Source organism: Thermobia domestica, chromosome 2 (genome assembly GCF_964235325.1).
Source record: "Thermobia domestica chromosome 2, izTheDome1.hap1.1, whole genome shotgun sequence".
NCBI classification, from domain to species: Eukaryota; Metazoa; Arthropoda; class Insecta; order Zygentoma; family Lepismatidae; genus Thermobia; species Thermobia domestica.
The window spans coordinates 345,907,734-345,925,358 of NC_137455.1; the positions used below are offsets into that span (position 1 = coordinate 345,907,734).

At 35.3% G+C, this 17,625-nt stretch overlaps 1 long non-coding RNA gene across 1 annotated transcript; it reads right to left on the reverse strand.

Annotated features, from left to right (window-relative positions):
- Window positions 1-2,636: 2,636 nt before the first annotated feature.
- Window positions 2,637-10,425, reverse strand: LOC145678747 (uncharacterized). The gene is made up of 3 exons (XR_014130431.1): window positions 10,339-10,425; window positions 5,797-5,851; window positions 2,637-3,268 (listed from the first exon to the last, which is right to left on the reverse strand). It is a non-coding gene; the product is annotated as an uncharacterized LOC145678747 (long non-coding RNA).
- Between the last annotated feature and the right edge of the window lie 7,200 nt (window positions 10,426-17,625).

Genomic DNA, 17,625 nt, shown 5'->3' on the forward strand with positions numbered 1-17,625 from the left:
AATCTTCGTGAAACACTTTAAACATATGTTTCTAAATAATATACAGTATATGTTGTCTGAGCACTTACAAGTATTAGATAATTTTTTGAATGAAAATCGGATGAATTTATTCCTTCTCACTTTGCAGGTTTCTCGAACATTAGAATCTTCAAAACTTCTGCAATAATTACACTGTCCTTCTGAATGGTACTTTCAAATGTGTCGCTTCGTTTCATTTAGATATACTTTATTAACGATTGACATAACTAATAAAGGTGCTATTGTATTTTGAACTTCATTACGTGATAAAATTGTATCACTTTGTCCTGCTCTTTCCAGCAGTTAACCTAACGCATACAACGTTCTTCCAATGGAGCTGTAAAATAATTTCCACCTAATATTGCATTTTGGTGACATTCACTATATGTATTTACATACTACTTATTTCTGTCTATAAGTCAATATTACAATGTATTTCCATAATCTAAATAAATAGTTACTTCTGATTAAGGGATTTTCTTCTATTTACTCCATTGTCAGTACCAACGCTAGGTAGAACAAGATCTGCAGTTTAGGCTGGATGTATATTGACCAGAGAATAGAACAGTGAGCCGAGGTTCAGTACTGTGAGCAATGCAACAAAGCCTCGTCCTCATATTCTCGTGCTACACAAAGACCTCTCCAATCATGTGACCAAGACACACAGTTAGTGCACTCAGACTTCTCTGCCTCTCCACACCCTGTCCTACCTCCTTTGCCTCGCCTTGGCAGGGCTTCCTCTGATCAATGTGCGGCAAGCTTTAGGGTGGAATGAGATCTACTGTACTAGTTCCTGCTCGCCTAGTGGCTTGCACGCTCATCTTTGGTGCAGGGGGTTTTGGGTTTAATTTCTGGTCGAAGAACATTGAATGTATTACAGTGTTTCAGATTCCACCTTAGACGTGAGAGACCAAGGTTCGATTCCCAGCGGGACTTCATTTGGTTTGAATTTTATGTTAATCAGTAGATCCACGTCATATAGAGGTTCGCTACTGAAAGGGACTTTAAACTCAACTCAACTCCATATTAAGCTATGAGTCCATGACACTAGAAAAGAGACACTAAGCTTGAACAAAAAACTAATGTGTTCGATGATCTCTCATTGAAAACCGAACATGGGACCTTAATAGACTATCCAATCTAGAAATACAAAGGAATGGCTGTTAATATGGGTAATAATTACAGGTTTTTATATAATAAATACATTTAAAAAATCAATCTTAAACTGACAGGGAATTGAACTGAGATATCTCTCTTGGTGAGGATTGATTTACCACTGGGGTACTAGGTACGCCACTCCCTGTCAAAACGAAATAATTTAAAAGTTGTACTTATAGTGTATCTCAAAGTAAATTAAATTTGATTTAGGAAATAATTCTTGACCGTTTTCACAAAATAATTGGCAGAAGCTGCCTAATTAATTGGGCAGTGGTAGAACGTTCACCTCTGCTGCATGGGATCCTCGCGCCAAGTGAACTTTGTAGTGGACAAACACCATGTGCATGGATTTTCTCGGGCTTCTCTCGTTTCCTCTCACCTTCTTCATTCCACTATTTCATTCATTTCTCATCATCATATCACCGTCACCTTTCGCCTAGTCGGCATAACCGTGGGACGTAAAACTTAAAGATTTCATTTTTCGTTTTCCTAAATAGGGTCTAAATATAAGAAAGTTTTTTATACCACTAAAAATTCCGTAGTTTGTTCCGAGAGATAAAACCCTATTTTATTCCACTGCAGACATTTTACTTCGCCATTTTTCCTAACATTGTTTAATTAGTATTGTGTGACAACTAAATAATTTAATACATATAGACTAGCTTCATTCGCATGAAACAATGTCTGATATAGTGACTAATATTGGAGGGATTGTGTGTTTGGGAACTCACACTTGTGTGTGTGTGTGTGTGGAGGACTATTGTCTATGCATCTGTTTTATATTCTGATGTAGTAAGTAGTAAATATCTCGTGTCATAGTTTCACTATTGTACAAAGACACAGTAAAATCAATCAACATCTTGGTAAGAAAAACATAGTTGAAAATTATATAGTGAAACAATTTTCAAATTGAACATATTTATTGTTTTGCAAGCATTAAAAAAAACACTTTTAAAAGTCCTTTACAAAGCAGTGAATATTTGCCGGAAGTTATATGAAAAACATATAGAACTTCAAAGTAATACATAATACAACAGAGTTAGAAGACAGAGTTATTAGCTCAATACAGAATAAAGTAAGCAGTTAACAACTGTTGATAAGATAAATAACTAGATTATTGAGGAAATAAAGTAGTTAACAACTTCTGGTAGGTAAATATCCAGACTATTGAGGGAAAGTAAGCAGTTAACAACTTCTAGTAAACATAAATAACTCGAATATGCAGGAAAAGATAGTGACTTAATAACTGGTACTAAGATAAGTCACTAGACTTTTGAGGAAAAGTAAGTAGTTAACAACTGTTGGTAGGTAAATATCCACAAGATCGAGGAAAAGTGAGCAGTTAACAATTTCTAGTAGCATAAATAACAAGAAAATGCAGGAAAAGATAGCTGAACAACTGCTGATAAGATAAATAACTAGACTTTTGAGGAAAAGTAAGTAGTTAACAACTGTTGATAGGTAAAATATCCACAAGATCGAGGAAAAGTAAGCAGTTAACAACTTCTAGTAACATAAATAACAAGAAAATGCAGGAAAAGATAGCTGAACAACTGCTGGTAAGATAAATAACTAGACTTTTGAGGAGAAGTAAGTAGTTTCAACTGCTGATAACATAAATGACTAGAAAATTGAAGAAAAGTCATAATTAACAAGCACTAGTAACATATTTTACATCTGCTAGCAAGATAAACAAGTTGAAAAGTAAACGAAAAGTAAACATTAATCAACTGCTAATGAGATAATTATAATCTTGAGAAAAGGAGAACAAGACTTGAAAAGCAGATTCAAGTTTACAAGAAGATTTGAGAATTGTATTTGCGATACTTTCAAAGATACAATTTGAACAGTTATGCATCCTTTGGAGAAAAGACTTTAGGAACAGGGAAAACAAAGCTAAAGAAATTGGAAGGAACATTAGCATTGTTCACTGTTTAACCAACGATTCCACCAACAATTCCACCTCCAAGGGATCCAAATCCTCCATAGCCGTGGGGGAATCCGTATCCAGAAGCCAATCCATAGCCGTGGAGTCCATAGATTCCTGGGTAATGACCGTGGCTAATTCCATAACCATAGCTACTTACACCACCTGAAAAAAGAATTTATTGTGTTAATAGCATTGTTTGTTTTATTTGTTATAAGTGCAATTAGAATTTGATTTAGAATGTCATTTAATGAAGAGAGAAATTTACTGAGTGGCAGGCTGGTAGCCAGCTCAAAAATGTAGGGGGGCCCGGCCGAAGTTAGGGGGGTCCGATCTAACCATATTATAGTTCATTTGCAAGCCTACCGTAAAAATTTTAGGGGGGAAGAAAAATTTAGGGAAGGGGCTAGACCCCTGGATACGAGCCTGCTGAGTGGTTGAGGGCTAGAGTGTGTTTTCCACTCGTGCTCGAAATTCATACATTATACTCTGATATATCTATATTACTTATAAACCTCGTATCAGTAGCCTCTTGCTGACCGCGAGATAACCTCGAACGTTTTCTGTAATCCGTTGAATTTAGCGTTTCTAATATCATATATTAGAATTCTGTATTAAACATTGCGGAAACTGAACAAAATGCAAGAACGTTACATTACACTGCAAATTAACATGTATTTGATTCTAAGAAGGTTTAAACAAGGAGCATGACAAAATTAGGCTTATTTCCCTGAAGTCGTTAAGAGATTAATGCAAACCTTTCTGCAGTACATACATTAACTGCCGTGATTATTTGTCTGAGATATCTGTGAAACATTAGTAGATATTCCACTGCTTTCTTTTTTCAACTTTTACATTCAATATTTTACGTAAGGAGAATTACATTTCCAGTCTACATGAATATACAATATTTGGCATAATTTAAATTCAATTTGTATTTATGAATATACAATATTTGGCATAATTTAAATTCAATTTGTCTTTAAATCCTCGTATATATACCTTCTGCATCTGAATGGCTCCCCCCAAATTTATAGAGAAATCGGCGCCCTTGTTTCTGGATATTATTTTAGTTATTTTTCAAAATTTCAGATGAAAATGTAAGAATAATCATTTCTTACTCTATGTGATGAACTGTATCTAGTGATTTCAAACTTGATATTTAACATCTAGATGCTTACAAATATTTTCTCTACAATGAAGAAAATTTAATTAAAATTGCTGAATTCGTTTCGAAAATACTAATAAAAGAATATAGGTGACCGTTTTTTGCTGATTATTGTACACTCTTGCGGAAAGAAACATGGTCAACCACCTTTATTTGAAAAATTTTATATTATCATCCATAAATAACATTCAATGAAATAAATCGAACCTTCGTAGGTTAATTGAGGTGTTTACTAAAGCCCACACTTTAAAAAATTTCGAAGTTTGGTTGCGAGATTTTAAAGAAAGGCAGATGATCATTGTTTTTAAATAGGAGTGTGCATCATTACTATTCATTAAAACACATTATTGTGATAGTTCTTTCTTTCATCGTGTCTATACATGTATCTATATAATGTAATTTGGTTTGAAACTTTCTTTAAATTACGTAAAATTAAGATTGCCTTATAAGAAGATAGGAAAGTGACAAATGTTGGGAATAAACTTCAGGTACTTCATGGAGAATTTTTACTGTGTCCAAAGAAATTGAAAGTTTTTAACTGTTTTAGTAGAAAGAATGTTAATATTTATGATGATTTTTTTTTTTTTTTTAAATCTGGGTAAGTTGTATGCAGACGATATGGTTATTATAACTAGAACCGAAGAAGGGCTACAGGAGATTATTGACAAAATAGTTGACACCGGAAAACTATATGAAATTGAAATCAACATCAGAAAATCGAAAGTCGTGAGAATATCACGTGGAAATGCGCCCTAACGGGTCAGAATAGGTCAAACAGTACTGGAAGTGGTCCGTCATTTCAAATATCTGGGATTATGTTGACGAAAGTCGCGTACTGCACCAAAGAGATCAGGTAGAGAATTGCCATAGCCAAAGAAGCATTCAACAAGAAAAGATCACTCTTAACTAGCAGCCTTAATATTGGACTAAGGAAGAAATTAGTCAAGTGCTATATAGAAAGCATTGGACTGTACACTACAGAGACTTGGACACTACGTAAGTTAGAGAACAAATATTTGGAGACCTTCAAAATGTGGTGTTGGAGGAAAATAGAGAGTATAAAACGGACACAAAGGGTAACAAACGAAGATGTTTTAAAACGGATAGGAGAGAAGAGGACGCTTCTAGCCACCATCCTTCGTGGAAAGGTAAATTTGGATTGGACACATCTTGCGAAGAAGTTGTCCTCTTCATACCGCAATAGAAGAAAAGATTGAAGGAAAGCGAGGAATAGGAAGAAGGAAAACGTGATCGATGATTTGAAAAATAGAAGAAAATATTGGTAGTTAAAAGAGGAAGCTGAAAATCAAGAAACATGGAGATACATTTCCAGGTCCAAAATTAAGAAGTAAAGAAAAAATCCTCATTAGTTCCAGGATCTGCCAAAACTCAGAATACTTAATAATAATAATAATAATAATAATAATAATAATAATAATAATAATAATAATAATAATATAACAATGAGGGATTGGATTTGTGTTACAATTCGACAAAATACGAATAGCTTTATGATTCTGCTTACCATATCCAATGCCTTGAACAGCCAAGACAACAGCAGCCAAAACAAGGAGGAAGACCTATAAGAAGAAATTAAAGAATATTAATCCCATTATGTATTATGCATTATCCTTAAATATTGTGAGTTTAATTCTTAAAATATCAAATTATTTCTACTTCATTGTAGATTTCTTTCTTTTGTCTTTAAATGGGGAACACAAAAGAAAAGATATTTTGATGATGGAATAAGGAATGATTATTATATCAAGCGCTGCCTACGATACGAGAATTTGGTAGGGATGGCCACAAAGTTCCGGTTCCGGCGAAACTGGTTCCGCGAGGAACCGGTTCTCGGAGATCTGGTTTTCAGAACCGATTTCGGAACCGGTTCCCTACCTGGAACCGAAAACCCGGTTCCGGAACTGGATCTTCTAGAACCGGATCCGTTCAGACCCAAAAACCGGTTCCGCCAGGAACCGGTTCTAGCCATACCTAAAATTAGGTTGTCTCAACCCATAAATTTTGTAAAAATATTGTCTCGGTTTGTAAATTTAAAAACAAAATTAGTTCTGATTCTTTTCTTTATTTCATCTAGAAGGTGTCAGAATTCTCACTCGTCATTAGAGGTCAACGAAATGTGTAATATAATGTTGAAACGATACTTAGCCTATTATTGGAGTTTATTGTGTAATGATTTGCATATCTTTAAACGTTAATAAATACTCTTCATTGTGCTCATATAGTAACTTTGTAAATTCATGTTTTTGTAATAAAATGAAATATGCAGTCTAGTATTAAAACGGTGCTTGAGATCTTAAGACTTGAGTGAAATAATGTTGCTCAACAAGAATTGTGAAATTTCTCATCTCGAAAATGAGACGAAAATTTTCTTGTTTGTAATCTCGTCTCGAATTAAATAAATAGTTGTCGAGACGAGACAAGACAAGAAATATTTTTTTCCATGGAGTGCATTATGGAAGCGGCACTCGATTCATAAGCTGCGGCGCGGTGTCTCAGTATTAGAGCGTTCACCTCCGGTGCTTGCGGTACCTGGTTCGATCTCAGCTCGCGCCGTGTGGTCTTTGTGGTGGACAAACACCGTGTGCGTGGGTTTTTGCAGGGGGTCTCCCGTTTCCTCCCACTTTCTTCATTCTACCATTTCAGCCATCTCTCATAATCACTGTCTCCTTTAACCTAACCGGCATAACCGTGGGACGTACAACTTAAAGATTTTCCATTCATAAGTTGTACATTTTGTGTTTGTATTCCGATCTCAGAAAGAACATTTTCCTCATATACCGTAACATGTTCATAGGATGTCGTTTGGACAGATCCTATATCTGTCCCAGGACATTATCTATCACAGTACAAACTGTAAGTCATTGGAAAATTCGTAAGGATTTTCTTTGTGGGTTTCAATGAGATGTATTAGCCGTCCAGAGTAACGTAGTCGTTCACGCCTTCGTCTTTGGTGCAAGCGATCCCAGGTTCGATTCTTGGTGACCGATTTGTAACAGCTTCTTCAGGTCAGCCAACCTAAGTGATGTTTTACCTAGGGTTTCCTAGTTTATATTAGCCAAATACCGGGATAGTACCTAACATACAGGTCTTAGACCACTTCCTTTCTTCCCTGTTTCCCGAGTTGTGTGCTCGCCGAGTGACGTCATCACTGAAACGTGATGAGCTTAAGGCCATGAATGCCAGGATTGCTCAGAAATATGTATATATAATAAAAAAAATGGAACGTATTTGACACAGAACAATATTTGAATTCCAAAAGTATTCCTGTGATCGGCCCGCAAAGAGCCAGAAACGTGTCATATGAATCCCGAAGGAAATTTCTTTTCTGGATCACGTACACGGAAGTTTATCGCAAATTCCTATTATAATTCACATATACAAAGTTTATGTAATAGCTACAGCACAATACAATTTAATTTAAGATAAAGGAGGGGAAGAGTGAGGGTTTAGTGTAGTGGTTTGCACTTTTTACTATGATTGGTCATTCCAAATTAATAATTGGAGCACGGTCATTTACTAATAGAGTTATAAACTTTTGGGATGGGTTGGTGGATCGATCCTTGACTGAGTAGACAACATCCTTTTACAGGATTTTTTTTAGTTCTACCGATTCCTTCCAACTTTCATTCTACTAAATCTGCTATAATGGGCCACTTGGAATCTCAATTCTTCTCGTAAATAATTAACTAAACATTTAATTAATGAATTAACTTTGCAACGATGACACGCTTCATGATTGAATGAAATACTACTACCTTTATATGAAGTTTCTACATTATTATTTAATTGCTTACATCAGAGTACAAATGAAAACTAGTTGTATTTATCAGCTGTGAACATCTTTTCCTAAGTTATGCATGTAATATCACTCTCACGAATACATTTTATGCTTTGTAGGATGTGCACATACCGTGAAGGAATGTTCTCTCTTGTTTAATACTCAACGATGAAAGTAAGTTTATAATAATACCCTTGCGCAGAGGAAATGCTGTTAATAGGTGAGCTTGCCTTTGATACACGTGTTCCTAGTTCGTTCCTCCGTAACCAAGGATGGCGATTAGGGGAGGCAAAAGGGGGTAGTTGCCCCCCACCACTTTTTTGAAGTGATCCCTTAATGTATATGGTTTCATTTGGAGATGTAACGTTTTAGTATGTATTACTGGTTCATAGAAAATATGGTGCCAATAATATTCGCCGTTGCGTAAGTACGTATTAGTTATTTGTCTTCCCGTGGAGTTAAGAAAGCTACAAAAATTGCGTTTTAATTGCAATTCAAAGCAATTAATATTGCAATTACGTATTTCTTTAATTGTCGTAGCATATACTTGTAGTATTTATTGTCTCATTTTCTGTGAGTAATAATTTACATTTAATGGTATGTATGGAAATACAAATATAAGTTGTTTACTAATCCCCAGTTTCAATATAACTTCTAAAAACAAACCTCATTATTCATTACTATGATTAATATTATCCTTTCAATTTATTTGTTTTGCAAATTTGTTATTAAATAATGTGATCACACAATTTTCCAGACAGCATTTTAAGATGTTTATGACCACGGAATAAAATCTCTTCTTTCACTTTCGTTGTTTAAGAGTACGAAATGCTAGTATCCACTTGCGTTGCTCTTGTCAATTTACTTAATAAAATATGAAATACGATATAGGGTATTTTAACTGAAAAAGATGGTGCCCTATTAGTTATACAACCTTTCTTCAAACAAAGTATTAGAAACAAGCAGGGAAACTAAGATTGATACACAAATATTCAGATCATGTCTTGCCCCCCCTCGCACTTTTAACATCCAATTGCCGCCACTGTCCTTAACTGTGTTCTTTTTATTCTGAGGCAGTTTTCCTATTTTGTAAATACAATTGTGAAGCACATTCATCATATTATCTTGTTATCTTACTGTATCATTTTGTTTGAAAAAACAGTAAAAGACATTAAGTACTCAAGATTGCCTAATGTTTATTTATTTATGTTTATTTCTTTTCCATCTTTGAGGCTATGGGTCTCTTTTATTTAAGAGAATGATTGGATGAATATGTATTTGCTTCCTTTGTCCGCAGAAAGGATATATAACAGGAGATCCCCAATTTGAAGAGGATTCAGTATATTTTAAGGTATAATTTCTGAAGAAGGAGATTTATTCCTGCGGAATTCCCGCGGATTTGACTCTCTCTACTCCCGGGGCAAAGATAAATTAACATGCGATTAAATGCCACTCTCGTATAGAACAGGTGAGTTAGCATGTACACTTATGTCCAAAATTATTGTCGCATGTCTATAAATATGTTGTTGTAGGAATATAATTTGATAACGAATTCTCCCGGTGTTTCTTATAACGTTAGTATGTGTATAATCGCCAGAGGTATATATGTGGCAAATTTCATGTCAAAAGAGCAGTAAATAAGAACAATAAAATGAAAATATTACTTTCTTGTCCATTTAGCTGCATTTGGTTTACTAATTCTAATTTTCGTATTTATAATTCTTTTCCTTTGAAATGCACCACAAATGTACATTTCTCGATTATACACATACTATCAGTTTCAAAAGTACCTTGCAAATTCATTATCAAATTTTATTCTTACAAGAAGGCAGTTATAGATATGCGACAATCATTTTGGACATGAGTGTACTATCAAAAGTACGCCTCTTCTCGGGCCAACCATGTGAAATTCTGTATTCGCAAATTTTCAGTATTCTTCAATGTCTCAGTAGGGCCCTTCATATTAAAATTTTGGCCCTAACCCAGACAAGATTTTCTTTTCTGGGAGAAAGCGTGGTGAAATCTGCACCATTATTGGAATGCTTTTGATAGTCTACCATCATGGGATTCGAATTTGAGATCTTGTACTCGAAAGGAACATATGCCATCAATTAAATTTTTTATTCTTCCTTCTTTGTTTTAACAAGAGAGGTCGATCTGCAAGTTAATGTCAAATGGAAATATATGTAACTCATTAAGGTAACGAAATACTTATTAAAAATCAACATTGATTTCTTGCTAGAAATATAAAGAGAAAAAAATACTTACCTGAGATTGGAAAGCCATGTTAAAGTTTGTAGAAGTGTATCACACAATACTGCACAGCAGACTGTGATATTGAATCTCTCATGCCCCCCTTTTATAGAAACGTAAACACGCGTGCAAGTTGTGGCAATACGAAAACAATTAAACGAAAAACTCCGGAAAGGATATTATGTAAGGAATATGAAATCTACGCTTGAAGAGATCGTTTTAGCTGATTATATCAAATTCTAGCAGACGGAGAAAACTCAAGTTTCCCTGAAAGTATTCCACTATTTCATTATGTACGAGTATATATGCAGAACGGAAATTCAGCAATTTGCTATATTATTATCAAAGTAATATTCGAATACCACAAACGAAATGTTCAGCTGCAGTGAGGCAATCGAAAACTGAGTTGTAATTATAGAGTATATATATGTCAATACATGCTGTTTTATGCAAATCTACTAACTTGTACACAATTCTTTCAAAATTACACACCAAAAAATTTACCCTACACTATGCTACTTTAAAATTGAAGTATTATATCTTACTTAAACGGTTTATGACTATTTCCTAAGGACGTAGCAAGTGGATAGACAGCGTGGTTTTAGTGTATGTGGTAATGGGTTTGATTCTAAGGGGCAGAGCATTGAACACAATACGTTGGTTCGAATTTCACCTTAAACTAGCTTTTCATGTATAGCATCAAATCTAAAAAAAGAATGCAAAACTTTAATAAACAAAGCCGAGGACGGAATTTCAATTTCATTGATTGATTGATTTTTACGTTCCGTTCAGCAGCGAGGCTATATGAGACGTGGACCTACTGATTAACGTGGAATCCGAACCACATACGCTCAGGCCGGGAATCGAACCCGGGTCTCCCGTGCCAAAGGCGCGTTCGTTAACCGCTTAGCCACGGATGAGCTCAGGAATTTCAATTTGAAACCATCTCTGTAGAACTTACAAAATTCTACTCCATCACGGGGATTTTTCAAGATCACGTCTGAACTGATTTTCATTTCCCTATTTCGCTAGAATGTTTCTCAAAGTGAGACAAAATATTAGAATATTCTAAAAATGAACTATGGGATATCTATTAAAAAAAAAAACATGCCCACGATTATGCCTACAAATCAAAGGCGATGGGTGATTAGTTAAAATGAATTATTATGAAGAAATTGGCGGAATGAAAATGTGGAAGGAAACGAAAGAACTCCGAGAAAATCAAAGATATGATGTTATTCATTCATCAGCAAATCGTACCAATGTCACATAATGGAAAAGTAGAGCAGATTCTATTCCTTGTTCAATATGAGTCATCATTTTGGGTTCTTCGTAGGCATTATATACCCTGAAATATAATTACTTAGCCGTAGGTGAACAAGAATAACCACAATGGTAGAGTCACTTTCTGTAGACATGACCCACTCGAGGATGGACTGCGATGGATTATTGGTTTACGTGTAAATGGTTCTCACATTCAGTTGCACTAAAAAAAAAAAAAAAAAAAGTATATTTTGTAAAACTGACAGCAACTGTACTCTTTTGTTTACACATTTACTTGTTTCTTTAGTACCCGCCTATTTGAGGCGATCGCAAAGCTTATTTATTGCTCATGCGTACTCTTGGAATACGCTGACCATGTATTTAAATGTAGATGGCTAATCATAAACGCGAAAGCAATAAAATCGCTGAGAAAACGTCAGCTCGAGCGTATTTGGTGCGGGTCGGAACAATAACTTAGACCGCCTGCTGTTTAAAAGATTTCAAAAGGAAGGGAAAAAAAAGGAAAGTGTTGCCAGGCAAAGGGATTGTAGCAAGAAACAGCTGCTTGGAAGATGGTTTATGCAGAGTATTGGAACTCTGCTATTACACACCTGGACCTGGCAAAAGACCTGGAAACCATGACTGGCTCACAGTATGATTTACACATCTGGTGAAAGTAAAATTACTGAATAGCCACGTTGGCCGCTTTCGCTACAGGGGGTAACGCTTTCTCGACTAGCCTAGGACTTAGAGTGGGATTTCTGGCTCGATCTTCGGACAAGTAGGATTGTGGTAAACAACAGCGTGTTCCTGCGCTTTCTCGGGGGTACTCCCATTTCCTTCTACAGAGCCCCTTCGTGGCTAAGCGGTTAGGGTACGCGCCTTTGGCGTGGCAGACCCAGGTTCAATTCCCGGTGGGAGCTCATTTGGTTCGGATTCCACGTGAATCAATAGGTCCACGTCTTATATAGCCTCGCTGCTGAAAGGGACGTTAAACTCAAAATCAACTCAACTCAACCCATTACCTTCCACTATCTCATTCCACCACTTCAATCAATCATCATTCACTTGCTTTAATCATCATTTCCCTTAGCCTGAAGAGCGTAATAGTGGGACGTTAAACTGAAAGATTCCATTGTTTATTTAGAAAGTACTGCATGCATTCCCAAACCCGCTCAGTCAATGTTTTCAACTTTCGTTTAGCAGAGCTATTTTAACATTGGTACATTCAAAATATATGGTGTAGGTAATATATTATGAACAGTAATATACAGGATGTTTCAAAGCAACACCGACAACGTTTCGGAGGTGATTCCTGACACCAAGATAAGGCGAAAACTATAGAACAACCTGGGTGCACAAATGCTTCCTTTCGGAGTTCCGAAAACATGAAAAAAAAAAAAATGAACTTTAAAGGTCTAGAGCTCCAAAACTATGAAACCTGCCGTAGTCAGGTCAAGACTTCACTTAGAAATTAGTACGTGCGCTATCTAAAAATACATGTTTCAGAATTCTAAGGTATTCATGGAACAATTTTTATAGAGGCAGTTTGGCTACGGGCATATTATTTGAAGTACTCATCAACTACCTCTATAAAAATTGTTGCGAAAGTAACGCAGGATTCTGAAACAAGGACATTTGGATAGGGCACATACTAGTTCCTAAATAAACTCTTGACCCGGGTAAGGTAGGTCCTATAGTATTTTAGCCATTGCGGTTTAAAGTTTTTTTTTTTTTTTTTTTAAATGTTTTCGGCAGCCATGGCAGTCTAGAACTCCGAAAGGAAGCATTTGTTCATCCAGATTGGTCTATACTTTTCACATTATTTTGGTGTCAGGAATCACCTTCCAAACGTTGTTGATGCTGTTTTGAAACACCACTCACACACACACACACACACATACTGGTATATATATATATATATATATATATATATATATATATATATTAGTCTGACTTACTTCCTTAGGGTCAAATTCCATATTGTCTGCAACCTGTTAACTACTGTGATGGGGGCGCGGTGGCTCATTTGTAGAGCGTTCATCTCTGGTGCTTTGGGTCCCTGGTTCGATCCCAGCTCGCGCCGTGTGGACTTTGCGGTAGACAAACACCGTGCTCGTGGGTTTTCTCGGAGTTTTCCCGTTTCCTCCCACTTTCTTCATTCCACCCTTTCACTCATCTCTCATCATCACCGTCTCCTTTAGCCTAACCGGCATAACAGTGGGACTCTTATGGGGTCTCACTTAAAACTGAAAAAGAGGCCCGTTGCCATAGAAACCACCGTTTCCATAACAACGAATTCCGTCACTGCTCGTCAATCTAAAACTGATTGAGAAAAAAAAAAGAATTTGCAACAAATGTGATGCCTGGAATAAGTCGTGAGTGGGAACCCTTCACCCCTGGTGGGGATATTCATGAAGCTATCAGCTTATGTCTAATTACATTGGAATATATTACCCATTTCTTAATTTCGAACATACTAGGTTAGATCAAAATGAGAAAACTTTTTATCGGACTTCTGAAGAAAATAAAATAAAATAAATACATGACCGTGTTTATTACATATAGAATTCCCAGTCACGACCCCCTTTTCAGTTTTATTTAAAAATAGAAGAAGAAGATGAAGAAAGGAAAAGGAAGATAGAAGAGGAAAGAGGTAAAGTAAGAAGGTGATAAAGAGGAAACTGTTACTGGATATTTTGAGAAATATGGTAAAGGGAAAGTGAATAATTATCGAATTGGGATCATTTCCAATAGCTATTGGGTGAATATTTGGTATTAAGGTGATCAAAGGTAGACACATGTTAACCCATACATCCCCGATCTAGATCCATTTGACCCCAACTACCGAATTATCCCAAACTAGCTCTGAGATAGATGAGAAAGTTTAATTTTACCGTTTATTCAATATTTCCAGAAGTTCTAGACTAATATCTAATATTTGAAAAATGAACGACGAAGTTGATGGCATGTTAGAATCGACCACAGAAAAAAAAATCAGAGTATCACATATTTGTCGAAGATTTTGACTTTCACAGTTCTCCCATGCTGATCATTCGTTCAGGCTACTTCAGTCCTTTTTACTTCCTTCATAGAGCCAAATTAAATGAAGTTAGTATTGACATTCAATGACTTTAATTGCCAACTACCATTAATTATAATAAGTCACACATATATGTCAAAATAATTTGTGCACTTAATACTAAACCTACATTTCACTCACACACACATTCATACAGGACAATGTATACTTCAGGTTGTATTTAGTTGAATTAAACTAACCTAACTACATTTCTATAGACATTTATTACATTTCAATAAAAGAAAACTTAGTTTGACATAACAGGAAAAAATTTAATACATGAAAAGAATGTTTCATAAGCATGCACAGAAATCCGCTACTTTCAACAAAATCAAATAACACATTTCTCTTTCTAGATATATTAAAAGTTGGATTACATGAAAAAAAAATCGACAAAAAAAAAACGAAAGACAGAAAATAAAGGGAAAAAAAAGAAAATTCAAAGGTCAATATATTTAAGATTCAGTGCAATGAATATATATCATTGCGGGCAAAAGAAAGAAAAAATATAATTGGTTAATCATTCTAAAAAAAAAACACTGTAGTAGCATTTTATTGAGTCTCTGTCCCAAGAGGAGACATTTCGACAATTTTATGAGTCTTTGTTCTCACGTCGATAATAACTCCTTTTTTCAACTCTCTTTACGCACTGTGATTTGTGTCCATGAGAGTATTTAATCGTTTTTGTTTTAACTATAGACAAATAGTTGCTTCATATCACATATATATTTATATTTCTCATTTCGTCACTTGACGCACTTGATATAAAATCTCAAAGTTTATCAAGATTAAAGAAAAATTATCGAATCCAGTCCCAAACATTGGGAACATATTTCCATATTCCTGTATTCACATTACTAAATTATTAACCTAATTTCAGTTCGTTGAATTTAAGATCACTATTTTCTTTTTTTCTAGTATAGATCGTGTAGTCGAAGATTCTAGTCACTGAATAGTTAGGTTTCCGATCGTAGGGGAAGGATTTGTTTCATAGTTTACTGATAGAAGGATTCGTTGGAGGGGCACACTGTTTCGTAGCTTACTGATTTCACTATGATCTCGCAAATAAATTTGGATAACGATTAGGGTTATTTTTACTTTTCTTACGACCTGCTACTTGTTTTATTTACATGCCGTATTTAACATGATATTCAACTTTAATAGTCACAAACATCAATAACAACTCAACAAAATGTCATTTATTACAATTTACGCGGTAATACTATATATCACAAATAGTTGGTAAATGTCGGGTGTCAAAAATCTATGGCAACCTAAAACAACCAGGGTAAATACCGAGCCCTCTACATACATACTCACATATATATATATATTCATATTACTCAATATAATAAATTTCATTTTAATATCCATCGTAGTATTTCGTCGACATTTAATATCTACATAACCTTTTTATATTCGACAAGTATTCATATTTTATTGGCTCAAAAACAAAACAAAAACCCTGACTATCAAAATTCACTTTTTTTCTCATAAGGTTGCAATATTGTACTTTATATGTAAACCCGATAATCGATAATCATTCTCAATTCACTAAAGATCCGCGTATAAAGAAATAGTTGGTGTTATTTAGTAAGTTGACATAAGAGGTGGAAATACAACAAATAGAGCAGGCACGTAACTTTTAAAACTATGTAAGTACATATATAGATGTATATACAGAAAAAAATCAATGTTATTCGAAACTAGTGGGCCCAAACTATTAATACATACACACTATATGACCAATCAATAGAAAGAAAAACCAGAAATCAGTAATCAATGGATATAATTTGTACGATCAATGAATAACAAATGTTTTCAGGAATCTGAAAGCATAGTGTACCTTCTCGTCAGTTTCTCCCGTGGTGGATTGAATATCGCGAAAATGGTCCTGAGTTGTGCTGCAATACCTCCACGAATCGCATCCCTCGATGTCTCAGTTAGTACATACGATCGAAATAAGTGATATGAATATTGTACGTTTTCATGAGTTTCAGAAACCGGGGGGGGGGAGGTTGAAAAATTTGAAAAAAAAAAATCTCGAAGTAATGAAGACAGAGAGAGAGATAGAGAAGAAGGAAGACGAAGAATAGGGGCGCCAAAGACTTAAGTGGGAAATAACTAACGCTACAAAGATAAAAGTCGAATTTCGCTCTCAACAAAATCCATAGCCAAAATATTCTTAACATGCCAAAAGGGTGGTCTACTCAAATACGTAGACTCAAGGAGCGCCCTGCTGCCAAGGATGCAAGTTCTGTGTCCATCAGATCCCAATCCCACAAGAGTTTGGTTGTAAGATTGAAATCCGATCCCCGTATCCGGCCCAAACCAGCAGGGTCCCGAAAATCCTCCGGAAGGTTAGAGACGGCGTTAATTTAGAATTTCAAAAGAAAAAAAATCATCCGACCTCTTGGAAACTAGAAGATTCCAGAATAGTAATGAAATTAGAGTAATAGCTAAGATATCCCTAATTAGAATTTGCCAAAATAAAAAAAAATTAAATAAACTGAATTTTGGATCGGTGATTTCAATAACCAAACATCACCGATGGCTACCCTGCGCAGACATGCCACAGTCTGGGACGTCGTTAATTTCCCTCATCTAATTAAACTAAGAAAAGACATGAAAATACTTAAGGGGACTAGGGGTCGACGTCCGGGTACGCTAATGACGTGAATATTAATTTAGTAGCAGTTGATTTAATCGGATAGTCCGAACTGAGTTATATGAACACTGCACAATAAATAAATAAGGTAAGCAACAAAAAAAAAATCTCGGAGAGGCTATGAATGTTAAAGGTACAAATGACCGAAACCTGTACTTTTCGATGATCACAGGAAATAGCAGTTATTTTTCTTAATTATCATTTCTGTCAACCTTTAGAAGTAATTCCCACATGATGCTACCCTATCTATTGAAAGGCTTAAGATCTGGGGCTGTTATTATGAGGTACT